This window comes from Pan troglodytes, chromosome 4, assembly GCF_028858775.2.
Source record: "Pan troglodytes isolate AG18354 chromosome 4, NHGRI_mPanTro3-v2.0_pri, whole genome shotgun sequence".
Taxonomy (NCBI): domain Eukaryota; kingdom Metazoa; phylum Chordata; class Mammalia; order Primates; family Hominidae; genus Pan; species Pan troglodytes.
In genome coordinates this window covers 157,625,977-157,639,027 of record NC_072402.2, presented here as the reverse complement: position 1 = coordinate 157,639,027, position 13,051 = coordinate 157,625,977, and the positions used below count along the sequence as shown (strand labels likewise).

The following is a 13,051-nucleotide window of genomic DNA, read 5'->3' as shown; positions in this document are numbered from 1 at the left end:
AAAAACAGAAATCGGGCCGGGCGCGGTGGCTCACGCCTGTAATCCCAGCACTTTGGGAGGCCGAGGTGGGCGGATCACAAGGTCAGGAGATCAAGACCATCCTGGCTAACAGGGTGAAACCCCATCTCTACTAAAAATACAAAAAATTAGCCAGGCATGGTGGTGGGCGCCTGTAGTCCCAGCTACTTGGGAGGCTGAGGCAGGAGAATGGCGTGAACCCGGGAGGCAGAGCTTGCAGTGAGCCGAGATCGCGCCACTGCACTCCAGCCTGGGCAACAGAGCAAGACTCCATCTCAAAAAAAAAAAAACAAACAAAAAAACCCACCAGAAATCGGATTATATTATTTCCCTTTCCAAAACCCTCCCATGATTTTCAATAGCATTTAGAGAAAATGCTAACCTTTCTATCATGACCTACAAGGCCTCACAGGATATCCATGCTTCCTTCCTGTCTGACATCATCTGCCACCTCTCTCCTCCTCCTTCTGTGCAGTCCAGCACTCTGGCTGCCATTTTCCATGTCACTCATGTCAAATGCATTCCTATCTCAGGGTCTTTGCATTTACTGTCCTTGCTGCCTGTAATGCTTTCCCCCAGATTCCTGCAGGGCTGGCTCCTTCTAGTCACTCAAGCCCATGATCTCAACAAGCAGCTTTCTCTCCTTTTTCTTTCCTTATTATTATTTATTTATTAATTTTTTAGACAGAGTCTCACTCTGTTGCCCAGGCTGGAGTGCAATGGTGCAATCTGGGCTCACTGCAACCTCCACCTCCCAGGTTGAAGCAATTGTCCCACCTCAGCCTTCGTGCCACCGTGCCTGGTTAATTATTGTATTTTTGGTAGAGACAGGGTTTCACCATGTTGGCCAGATTGCTCTCAAATTCCTGACCTCAAGTGATCGTCTTGACCTCCCAAAGTGCAGGGATTATAGGCGTGAGCCACCGCACCCGGCCCTCTTTTTCCTTAAAATTAATTATTTTCTTTTTCAATCAGCTTCCTCAGGTTGAGCTCATGCTCTTTCTTGATCATCACCACCCTGCTCCTCTCTAGCACACCACTCCATCATATTTCCTCTATAGTACCTGCAATTATCTGATATCACATGCTTATTTATAGGTACGATTTGTCCATGCCCACCCCTCAGGACTGTAAGCTTCATGGAGGCAGTGGCTTTGCCTGTTTTTTTCACTCTTGTATCTGCAGTGCCTTGAAGAGTACTCAAGACAGAGAAGGTACTTAATAGATATCTGGCTGTGTGATCTTTACAAGCCTCTCACTGTCTGAATTTCAATTTCCATATCTGTAAATTTAGGCTAATAACAAGCTTCTCCCCCCACCCCCCATCTCCCCCAGGGTTGTTGTAAAGATTGAAGGAGGTAATATATATGAGGCACTTAGCACAGTGCCTGGCACATGGTAAATGGTGGCTGTGTTCCCTGGGTGCTAATTGTAAGGCATTGTTAGTTTCTCTCATTCATTCATCATGAGCAAGCAATCATCTTTTATTAGTGGCCCTTTGACAAAATGGTAACACAGCCTGTCGAGAGACCAGGTTTCACAGCATCATTCTGATGTTTCTTTGGCTAAGTGTTAGCCTTTCTCTGTGTGATGTACAATAATTAACTGATTAACAGAGACCTTGTGCTACTTCAGATCATTCTTTAAAAGGCACTGCAGATGGAATTTGTATCTAGAATAATGAGTAGCCTGCAGGACACTGCACCATGGTCAGACAGGTAATAAACGAAAGCACAGGAGCACGACACTCTGGCCAGGAGCCAGTGGCCAGCGAGAAAGCTGATAGCCACGGCTCTCCACTGTGACAAATGGGGCCATTTGTTCCTGGGGCATCCTGAGTAAATTGGTGTCTTTAGAAGAGTTTTGTTAAAAAACAAAAAAACTCTGCATGAAAGGTTCAGAAGGAAACAGGGCCTGCCACATTAAGAATCTGAGTTCGTAAAGGTGAAAATGGTCTCTGTAAGATGTGATATAAATAAATGAGCAAATCTTGGGTAAGGTACCTCATTGAATGGTAAAGAGGTATTGGTTTTAAAGGAAGAGAGAACCAAGAAGAATAAAACTGGGGAGTGAGAATGTGTGTGTGTGTGTGTGTTTGTGTGTGTGTGTGTGTGTGTGTGTGTGAGAGAGACAGAGAGAGAGAGAGAATGAGAGCCAATTGTGGTAGTCAGTCAGTCACCCAGGTAACAATATACTGATTGGAAAGAAATCATCACAAAATTTTAGTTACAAAATGAGAAAATGTTTCATCGTGTTCCTTTAAAATTTTATCTTTTCTTCCTATGATCTGAGGAAGAAAAGATTGGGAAAAAAATCAAATGAAAAGCAAATCTCTTTCTCTCCCCAACCCCTGAAATCCCCTAAGTAGGCCACACACAGTATTCTCAATCGTCTCAGTGGAGGCTCAGCCTACAGCAAGCATAAAAGAATTTTGAGGCTTTACCTAGATAGATCTGGTTAGGGAGAGATGCTGACGGGTTACACAGGGTGGAAGTCATTAGACTAACGATCTTTAATCAGGTTGGAGCTGTGGAGTTAGGGACATTCATGTGTGGCATTCTTTCATCAGGGTCTTAAACTAGAGGAACTGGCCCCGTGGGTTTACTTTCAGCCCTAGAGAGTTCAGAGCTAAGCAAAGTTTAAGAGTAAGTTTGTTTCTCTGGGAGAATATGAGAGCTCGATTTACAAACAGAAAAAGTACCTCATTATAGTTAGGTAGTTTATAATATTGAAACTTGTTCTGTATTATATTTCTCTTTATCCTCCACTGAGATGATCTAATTTATTTATTTTTAGTTTTCATTTTTCATTGTTTTTTTTTTCTGAGACAGAGTCTTGCTCTGTCACCCAGGCGGGAGTGCAGTGGTGCAATCTCGCCTCACTGTAACCTCCGCCTCTTGAGTTCAAGTGATTCTCCTGCCTCAGCCTCCCGAGTAGCTGAGAATACAAGTGCACGCCACCATGCCCGGCTAATTTTTGTATTTTTAGTAGAGACGGGGTTTCACCATGTTGGCCAGACTGGTCGAACTCCTGACCTCAGGTGATCCGCCCACCTTGGCCTCCCAAAGATGATCTAATTTATGTTTTTATTTTAATAAAGAAAGCATTACAAATTATTAATTACACATGTAATAAATGAATACTTTTTCTTTTAAAAATTAAGAACAATTTTTTTTGACTACCATCCCTAATTTCGTATCCCTCCTTTATGGGGAACTATTTTCATCTTTTCGGTGTATTACCTTCCAGTTTTTTTCTATGTATTTCCATACACATACTCATAGAAAATAGAATATTTGGGATTTAAAGAATGTAACATTTCATACTATATGCAATGCTCTGAAACTTGTTTCTCCCCCCAACAATTTGTCTTTTTTGTGTGTTTGTAGAGATGAGGGTCTCACTGTGTTGCCCAGGCTGCTCTGGAACTCCTGGGCTCAAGTGTTCCTCCCGCCTTAGCCTCCCAGAGTGGTGGGATTACAGGTGTGGCCAGCCAACAATTTATCTTAAAGATCTTTCTTAATTAGTATCCAGATCTAATTCATTCCTTCTAACTGCTGTATCACAGTCCACTGTACGAATGTGTGAGAGTTTATTTCCTTACCTGCTTATGGATAGACTTTTAGGTTGTTTCCCAATTAGAACAGTACTTTTTTTCAAAAAGCCATATTGAGCTATATAATTCCCATACCATAAATTTACCCTTTTAAGTGTACAATTTAGCAGTTTTTAGTAATTCACAAAGTTGTACACCAACCCCACTATCTAATTACAGAACATTTTCATCACCCCCTAAAAAAACCCAGTATCCGGCCGGCCATGGCAGCTCACGCCTGTAATCCCAGCACTTTGGGAGGCCGAGGTGGGCGGATCACAAGGTCAGGAGATCAAGACCATCCTGGCTAACACGGTGAAACCCCGTCTCTACTAAAAATACAAAAAATTAGCCGGGCATGGTGGCGGGCGCCTGTAGTCCCAACTACTCGGGAGGCTGAGGCAGTAGAATGATGTCAACCTGGGAGTTGGAGCTTGCAGTGAGCCAAGATCGCGCCACTGCACTCTAGCCTGGGCTACAGAGCGAGACTCCGTCTCAAAAAAAAATAAAAAAAAGAAACCCAGTACCCATTAGCATTCATCTCATTTCCCCTTCTCCTCAGTCTCTGCGAACATTCATCTACTTTCTCTCTCTGTGCATTTGCCTATTTTGGACATTTTGTTTTAATAGAATTATATGACAAAATGTGACCTTTTGTGTTTGGCTTCTTTCCCTTAGCGTATCGGTTTCAAGGTTCATCTGTGTGGTAGCATGTGTCCATACTTTGTTCTCTTTTCTTTGGCCAAATAACATTCCATTGTATGGATATACCACATTTTGCATATCTGTTCTTCAGCAGATGGACATTTGAGTTATTTCCTTCTTTCGGCCATTATGAATAATGCTGCTGTGAACATCTGTGTGCAAGTTTTTGTGTGAGGACATGTTTCCAATTCTCTCCTGTGTATACTAGGAGTGGGACTGCTGGGTCATTAGGCAACCCTTTGTTTAACTTTTGAGGAACTACCAAACTGTTTTTCAAAGTGGCTGTGCCCTTCTACATTGCCATAAATGTGAGTTTTTAGAACAAGAACAAGGAAGAACATGTTCATGGGCCAAATGGATGTGTTTATTCTTGAGACATCTCAGCCATATTTGGAACAAGCTGAAAAACACCTCAGCACTGTCCAGCAGAACTTTCTGTGATGATGAAAACGTTCTAAATCTGTGCTGTCCAATATGGCAGTCACTAGCCACATGTAGCTGTTTAACACTTGCAAGGTGACTCCTGTGGCCAAGGAACTGCATTTTTAATTTTAATTAATTTAAATATGATTACACTCATGTGTCCAGTGGCTACTGTATCGGATAGCACAGTACTTATTCTCTCCTGTGTGTAAAGACTGACAGTACCCAAGAGGTCCCCATAAAGTTATCAGAGAAGTGATCCACCTTCTAGTATGCACCTTGCAACTCCAAGTTAGCTCTTGTCACAGACAACACAGAGAAGAAATTCAGAGATTGTCATGCGTTAAATCAGAATTGTACCACATTGAAATTCAGGTAACTCCCAACTTTTGCAGAGTTATGCTTGGAAAGCTGGCATTTCATGTATCTCCTTTTAGCTCACCAGTTTAAAGAACTGTCTTTATATTGTTTTGTTTCTTTGTACAAGAGCAATTCATGCTCACTACAGAGAAGCAGGAAAAGAAAATAAAAACTACCACAGATAATTGCTGCTAAAATCTTGAGGGGGAGTGTGTGTGTATGTGTAAGTGTGTGTATATGCATGTGTGTGTGTATGCATTTGTGTGTGTGTATATATACTGTTAAAGAAAATGTTATTTAATGATCCTTCTTAAAGCACAGTAAAGAAGACTTTATTTAGAACCATTGAGATAGGTTTAGGAACTACTGCAATGGGCTTTGCAGTGGGGGAGACAAACTGGGCTCAACTGTGAATATAGAATAAGCAAGAGGGAATTTATGGCCAAGGAGCAGGGTTGGGGGCAGTGGATGGAAAATTACTAAGATAAAACATCAGGAGTAAGGGTGATTCTGGCTAAATCGAACTAACAGGGTTCTTGCTGAAGGCAGGCCAGGGTAATCACATGTCACTTGGGGGGATACTGGAGGATAAGAGGCCTGATCAGATATTGAGAGTGATTAGATATTGAGGTTGATTAGATATCGATGTGGGTGGTTCTTTCTGAACTGACTCACCATGGTTCTTCCTAAAACTGGGTTTTACAAAGAAGTGCACAGATAAGTCTAGAAGAAGATTCAGGAGCTAGACTAAAGTTCGGTCAAGCAAAGTCTTTGCCAGTACACACAGAATTCAACTATATTTCAGCTTTGGTAGAAGAGCAGAAGTGACATTGGAATCAATCTTTTTCCATCCTCACAGTTCCTCTTCACAGCTCTGATCAGATTTCATTCACTTACTGAGTTGTCCCTGTGCCAGGCCCATGCTAGGTGAGAGCCAGTCTCCTGGGAGAGATGGACATCAAGAAGCCCAGTGTGACAAGGCTCTGATGGGCATGGAGTGAGGACAGAGATCGCACAGACAGTAGCCACTGCCTGGGGAATCGTGGAAGACAGCAAAGGAGACATTAAATTTGAGCTGGAGGAATTCACAGTGCACAGGAGAGAAGGAAGGGTGTTACAGGCAGAGGGAATTGCACTGGCAAAGGCTTGGGACATGATAGAGCCAGGTGTGTTCAGGGAAGGGAGACTGCTCCTGTGTGGCTGGAGGAGCAATAGCAGGGGCCACGTGTGATTGCCTGCCTTACTGTCTATTAATTCTCTTATCACCCCAACAAGGTAAGTAAAATGTCATCTCTGTCTTACAGGCAGAAAAAATGAGAGCTGAGAGAAGTTAAGTAACTTGCCTGAGGTTGCACAGCTAGTGAGGGACAGGGCTGAGATTCTGATCTGTTTGAGCACAAAGCCCTATCTTGGGAGATGGGGTAGGTTAGATTCCAATTGCGAAGAGTCTTTTCTGTCACACTCAGAAGTTCAGAAGTCACCTTGGGGTAATTCAGCAGGGTACCAGCTTGAGCGGATCTGTGCTCTAGGAAGATCTTTGCAAAGACAGTTTGTAAGCAGGTCAGCAATTTACCTTGGGCTGAACTATCCTCAGTGCATTGTGCGCGCGCGCGCACACACACACACACACACACACACACACATACACTCTCTCTCTCTCTCTCTCCTTCAAAGAAAGGAGCCTCTGAGAATCCAGCACTCTTTGTTTCCCTCTTCCTTCTCAAATGAAAACCAGTAGCTCTGAGTTCTATGTTTATTCCAGATCACAGTGGAAGAAGACTAGAGGGGCTGGGGACACTGCCCCTTGCTGAGGGACCTTGGACTAATCGCTTCTCACATGGCTTCAGTTTTCTTATCTGTAAAATGAAATTCTTGGCATTTCCACCTTTACATGCCCTTTCCATCTTTAAAATTGTCTGATTCCTAAGAGTGGTGGGACCTATTAAGGGATTTCACTCTGGCCACGTACTGTGACTTTTGGAAAGCTAAGATAGGTTCGGACTGGCTGCCCCCAAATTTAGATAGAGTCTCTCAGCATTTCCTGCATAAGGCCAGAGACTGGATTTTCTAGGCATCGCTGAGGACTTAAGAGTCTTCTTTGGTTTTCAGGCTAGGCCAATGGCCGCAAATAACCTAATTAGGACCTCGCAAGCAGCTTGCCCAGTGAAGGCTAATTTAATTAGGGTCTTCTTAGTTGTTATAACTACTTTTTAATGAAGCTTTATTACATTCAACTACGGAAATCCTAAGCAATTGTATTAAATGTTGGCAAATGACCCATTAGTCTTTGATTTCACTTCTTTTTTTGCATTGTTCACATCTATCCTGAGATTCAGATGCCTGTAGTTCATTTTTCCACTTTGAAGCCAGGTGCAGCCTTGAAGGCATATTTTCTGTTCTAGTCTCATTACCCATTCTCTGGGATTCCCCATCCACTTACGCTAATGATATGATATTGGAGTGATATGTGGGGTGGAGAAAGGCTAGGAAATCTCCCCCCAGTGGTCTTCCATATTCCCTAACGTTTCCATCATTAATCACTCCATGGTTGGAAGACTTTGAGGATAAGGGCCCCTGGTTGAAATGCAGATGTCATTTTGGAGGCAAATGCAGAAAACCATTATTATGAATTAACACCTGAGGATTAGCTCATCATATTAGCTAATTGGTCAATACAAGATACTTCAACAGAATGGATTCTGGATGGAGTTTTGATAGTTGCTGGTGTGTAGAGGAGGATGAAAGAAAACCAAGAGTTAATTCGTTTCTGCTGTGCAACAGTCACTGGGCTAGATATGTTCACATATATTATCTCATTTAATTCTTTTAACAACCTTGATATGAATGTATTATTATCACTGATAATAAGAAGAGAAGAGTCAGCTTCAAAATCACACAGCTAGTAAGAGGAAAAGCCTAGGAGAGCACTGAGGTGTGGGAAGCTTTGGCCTCCAGTGGGGCAGTGTCATGACCTGGGGGGTTAACAACTTCAGAGGATTGCCTGAGGCCAGGCAAACCCCAGGACCAGTGACTATGGGTCACTAAAGACAAACTTGACAGGGCTCACAACTTGGCCTGAGCAGTGCTGATCTCTTTTGTTCTGTTTCTTTTCATCCTCAATGGGCAGTGTGATGTCATAGTATGATGTCATCATTAAGAGACTAGGATCTGGGCCAGGCATGGTGGCTCACACCTGTAATCCCAGCATTTTGGGAGGCCGACGTGGGAGGATCACGAGGTCAGGAGTTCGAGACTAGCTTGGCCAACACGGTGAGACCCCGTCTCTACTAAAATGCGAAAAATTAGCCGGGCACGTGGTGCGCGCCTGTAGTCCCAGGCACTCGGGAGGCTGAGGCAGGAGAATTGCTTGAACCTGGCAGGCAGAAGTTGCAGTGAACCGAGATCGCACCATTGCACTCCAGCCTGAGCAACATGGCGAGACTCCTGAGACTCTGTCTCAAAAAAAAAAACAAAAAAACAAAAGAGAGGCTAGGATCTGGCATGAGGCCGACTGAGATTCACATATCCTGGTTCCAGCCTTTTTGTGCAGGTATGACCCTGGGCAAGTTGTTTAAACTCCCTAAGCTGTGGTTTTCTCATCGGGAAAGGAGATAATAGCAACTTCCTCATAATCTGCTGGGAGTTATGGAATATGTGCCAAGCATCTGACACCAGGCAAGTGCCAGCGAGCAGGGATTCCTCCACATCTGAGCTGGTGTTGGAGTGCTTCATGGCTATAGTGGGAAAACAGGAAATACACATACAGGGAACTTCAGGTCTGTTCTTATTAGGCTGGTGGTTCTTAAACTTAAGTATGCATCAGTAGTACCCAGAGGGCTTGGGAAAACCCAGACTGCTTGGGGTGCACCTCCAGTTTCTGATTCAGTTGTTCTGCGGTGGGATCTAGGATTTGTCATCTATAACAAGTTTCTGGGTGATGTCAATGCTGCTGCGCTGAGGACCCCGCTTGAAGACCCGCTGGATAAGGCCACTCACAGTGGATGCTCTCTGACAACACAGTCAGCAGCTCCAGGACAGAGTGTTCCAAGTCCACCTGAGCCTGGGGTGAGTCAGAGAAGCAGAGCTCTGGCTGTTTTCCTCTTTCCCATTTTCTACCCTGCCTCTGTGGCTTCCTGAGTCCTTGAGAGCCAGTCCTTGTGAACAGGGGCCAAAAATATTCTCTTAATTTTGATGCCTTATTTATTTATTTACAGCCACGCCAGTTTCTGGGCCTGCTTAGGTTGAAGGGATTTTTTTTTGTGGTTTGAATAAACTAATGTTTTGGCTAAAAGCACTGATACAATTTGTTTTTCACGGAGAGCAAAGAGAAGATAGGCTCCAAGTAACAACTTCCAATTAATCTATCAGTCTGAAAGTTTACATTATTAATAGGCTTATCATTTTGATTTAACAAATGGTATAGACATCCTCAGACATGCAGAAATAACAGTGCTTGCTGTCCATCATTCTTTTCATCAAGAAGGTGCAACTCACTGGATACCAGTGAGATAATTTATGTAAAATTGTTTAACACAATGTCTTTCAAAGAACAAATTATAATAATTTATGTTATTGTGTTCACTGAACAAATGTTCATTGAGCCCTTATAAAGTGACAGAATGCTTGATGTCAGGTTTTCTCCACTTCAACAATGATTGACATGTTGGGTTGGGTAATTCTTTGTTGTGGGAGATCTCCTTTGCATTGTAGGATGTTTAGCAGCATACCTGGCCTCTCCCAGTTAATGCCAGTAGCATCCCCAGTGTGACAATAAAAAATGTCTCCTGACATTGCTAAACGTCCCCTGGGGAAAAATTGCTGTTGGTTGAGAACTACTGATTTACATGAATAGTCTTATTTCATCTTTGCAACACCCAACAAAATTAGCTGTTGTTTGTTTATTTTAGAGATGGGAGAAAAGAGGATCACAGAGTTGAGCAATTTGCTGAAGGCCACACAGGTAGTAAAGAAGCAGGAGTGGAGTTTGAACCCAGGACTGACAAGCCAGAGCCTCAGTCTCGACCACTATTCTTGCTTCTTAAGAGTATACATTTAAGAATGTATAGAAGAGGCTAGGTGCGGTGGCTCACGCCTGTAATCCCAGCACTGTGGGAGGCTGAGGTGAGCGGATCACTTGAGATCAGGAGTTGGAGACCAGCCTGGCCAACATGGCGAAACCCTGTCTCTACTAAAAATACAAAAATTAGCTAGGTGTGGTGATGCATGCCTGTAATCCCAGCTGCTAGGGAGGCCAAGGCCTGAGAATGGCTTGAACCCAGGAGGTGGAGATTGCAGTGAGCCGAGATTGCGCCACGGTTCTCCAGCCTGGGTGACAGAGCGAGACCCTATCTCAAAAGAAAAAAAAATTGTAGAGAAGAAAGTCCATTCGATCACAGACATTGTGGTAATTGCCTTTGGGAAGGAGAGAGGTAAATGAGATGAGGGGTGGGGCGCCTTTTATATATATTTGTAACATTTTTATTTCTTAAAAGAAGATGTATAGCAAATTCAGCAACATGTTAAATGTGGATGGAAGACTCATGGGTGTCCCAAATTACTTTTGTACTTTTTGGAATGACTGAAATATCACAAATCTAAATATTGAAACAATTTTAAAAAGAGAGAAACATGACCGTAAATGTTAGGTAAAGTCATCTGCTATTTTTGACCATGTGAACATCATACCTGGCACTCTAAAAAAACTTTAGCTTTCTACTCTTTTGCCCTTTTCTAACAGACGATTTTCCCAACTATTCAGTGAGAAGGAACCTATCTCATTTTTGTTTCCTCAAAACACATAGCCCATTCATCGAATTTGTCATGATCATAATATTAACAGGTACTTAAATATCTCCTCTGAAGTGGATGCCAGATTAGAGGCTTCGTGTATATTATTAATAGCTGACGTTTATGAAATATTTACTAGTGTTTTGCACCCAGCTGAGTCCCTTTCATCCGTTTCTTGTTTATTCCTCACTACAATTCTTTGAGGTTGATGATTTTGGTCTCGTTTTACAGATGAGTTAACTGAGGCTTAGTAAGCTGAGCAGCAGAGCCAGACAGATATGTCAGATTTCAACGTCCCTGTGGTTTTTTTTTTTTTGAGATGGAGTCTGGCTCTGTCTCCCAGACTGGAGTGCAGTGGTGCAATCTCGGCGCTTACTGCAACCTCCACCTCCTGGGTTCAGGCGATGGATTCTCCTACCTCAGCCTCCTGAGTGGCTGGGATTACAGGTGCCTGCCACCACACCCGGCTAATTTTTGTATTTTTACTACAGACGGGGTTTCATGTTGGCCAGGCTGGTCTCAAACTCCTGACCTCAAGTGATCTGCCCGCCTCGGACTCCCAAAGTGCTTGCTGGGAGTATAGGAGTGAGCCACCACCTGGCCTTCAAGTCCCTATTCCTTCTAGTACAGCAACTCAAGCAGGAGTCTTGAAGAGCTAACAAGGGTGTCTCAGAGAAGAGAAGGTGCCAGCCGTCTTCCTCAAGACGAGGGGGTGGGAAGGCGGTGACAGAGGCAGGTGACAGGAAGGGCTTTCCTGGTCAGATTCTGGGAATCACTTGGTGAGCCCAGGCCTCTGGCTTAGTGCCATTCCCAACCCTGTGGCAAGTGGGTCAAAGTTCACCCAGCCCCTGCCTTGTCCTAGTTGCTGGTTCCAACACCTCTAGATTTAGTACAGTTTAAAGATAACCCAGCTTCTCCCTCTAGATCAGTAGTTCAAGGGTAGGATTAAATTATGCCTCTGACTGACCAGGGCCCATTGGCTCCCTCTCAAAAGGGCTCCTTCCCTGGCAGAATCTGCTCAAGCAGCCAGCTCCTTGCTTCTTGAGTGGTGCTCAATTGAATTTTCAATTCGTGAGTCTGGCATCTTCCAGGGCCAATCCGAATTTTGCAACTAAAATGTGGTGCATTTGCCATGCCCTGATCTAAATATAGGCTGTCTACTGCATTCCCTCAATCCACACAGGCCCCCACGGTGGGGTAGGGGTGAGCTTGGATGCCTAGAGGAATCCTTCCTTATTAACTCATCCTTTGAGTGCCCCCAACTGCATTGTTTTCCTGGGGATGGCAACAGTGTTTTCTTTTATTTTGTTATGGTTTTAAATTGGGACGTCAGTCCTGGAGCCTCGAACCACTGATGTGGACTGTGGTGGGCCTGGCAGCCCACCACGTGTGAAAGATCAAATCTGTTTATACGCTGTGGCTGACTGCTTTTTTTTCTTAGCTCCTGGATAAAATACACACATTCTGAAGCTGTTGTCTCCTCTGGCTCCTCTGATGGATGGGTGTTGCATCCCAAGAGGGCAGCTAGCTAGCCCTGAACTCTGGAAAACTGACACCAAATTAGCTGCAAGGATTTGAAGCTTTCAAGACATCTTATCACCTCAGGAGGAAGTCAACGTAGATGCCTGAAACTTCTTGTGCCTCAGGCAGTGAGAAGCTATCAGCATAAAAACTGGCTTCTTCATCAGTGTTGAAACAGACTTTGTGGATGTCCAAATTGCTACACCCTTCCCAGAGAGTAATTTGCCAATATACATCTGAGGCCTTTCCCGGGAGTCTGCCTTTTGATCTAACCATTCAAAGTGGACTTTATCCCAATGAAATCCTAAAGGGCAAGTGCCCTAAAGATATTAAGGAAAAGAATGTGTGTAACAGAATATTTATCACAGCTAGAAACTGAAAACAAATTGCACATCAAGAGGGAATGGATTATTTTAAACATATGAAAACATGCTTAACCTCATTCACAAAAATTCCACCTGTTAAGTTGGCAAAGATCCAAAAGTTTGATAACAGCTCTTAGTGAATGTGTGGGCACCCTCAAATGTCAGTTATTGAAATGTAAATTGATATAATCTCTACATAAGACAACCTGGTAATATTTATAAACATGAAAACATTTACTCAGAATGGTTCACTTACAAAATTTTACAGATACATTTA

At 43.4% G+C, this 13,051-nt stretch overlaps 1 protein-coding gene and 1 long non-coding RNA gene across 3 annotated transcripts in view; one reads left to right on the top strand and one right to left on the bottom strand.

The window, feature by feature from the left end:
* The window catches only part of ADRA1B (adrenoceptor alpha 1B), a 56,596-nt gene that overhangs the window by 26,901 nt on the left and 16,644 nt on the right, over positions 1-13,051 (bottom strand). The gene's annotated exons all lie outside the window — the stretch shown is intronic.
* On the top strand, positions 8,257-13,005 carry LOC134810125 (uncharacterized). Its single transcript, XR_010157397.1, has 2 exons — positions 8,257-8,371; positions 12,330-13,005. It is a non-coding gene; the product is annotated as an uncharacterized LOC134810125 (long non-coding RNA).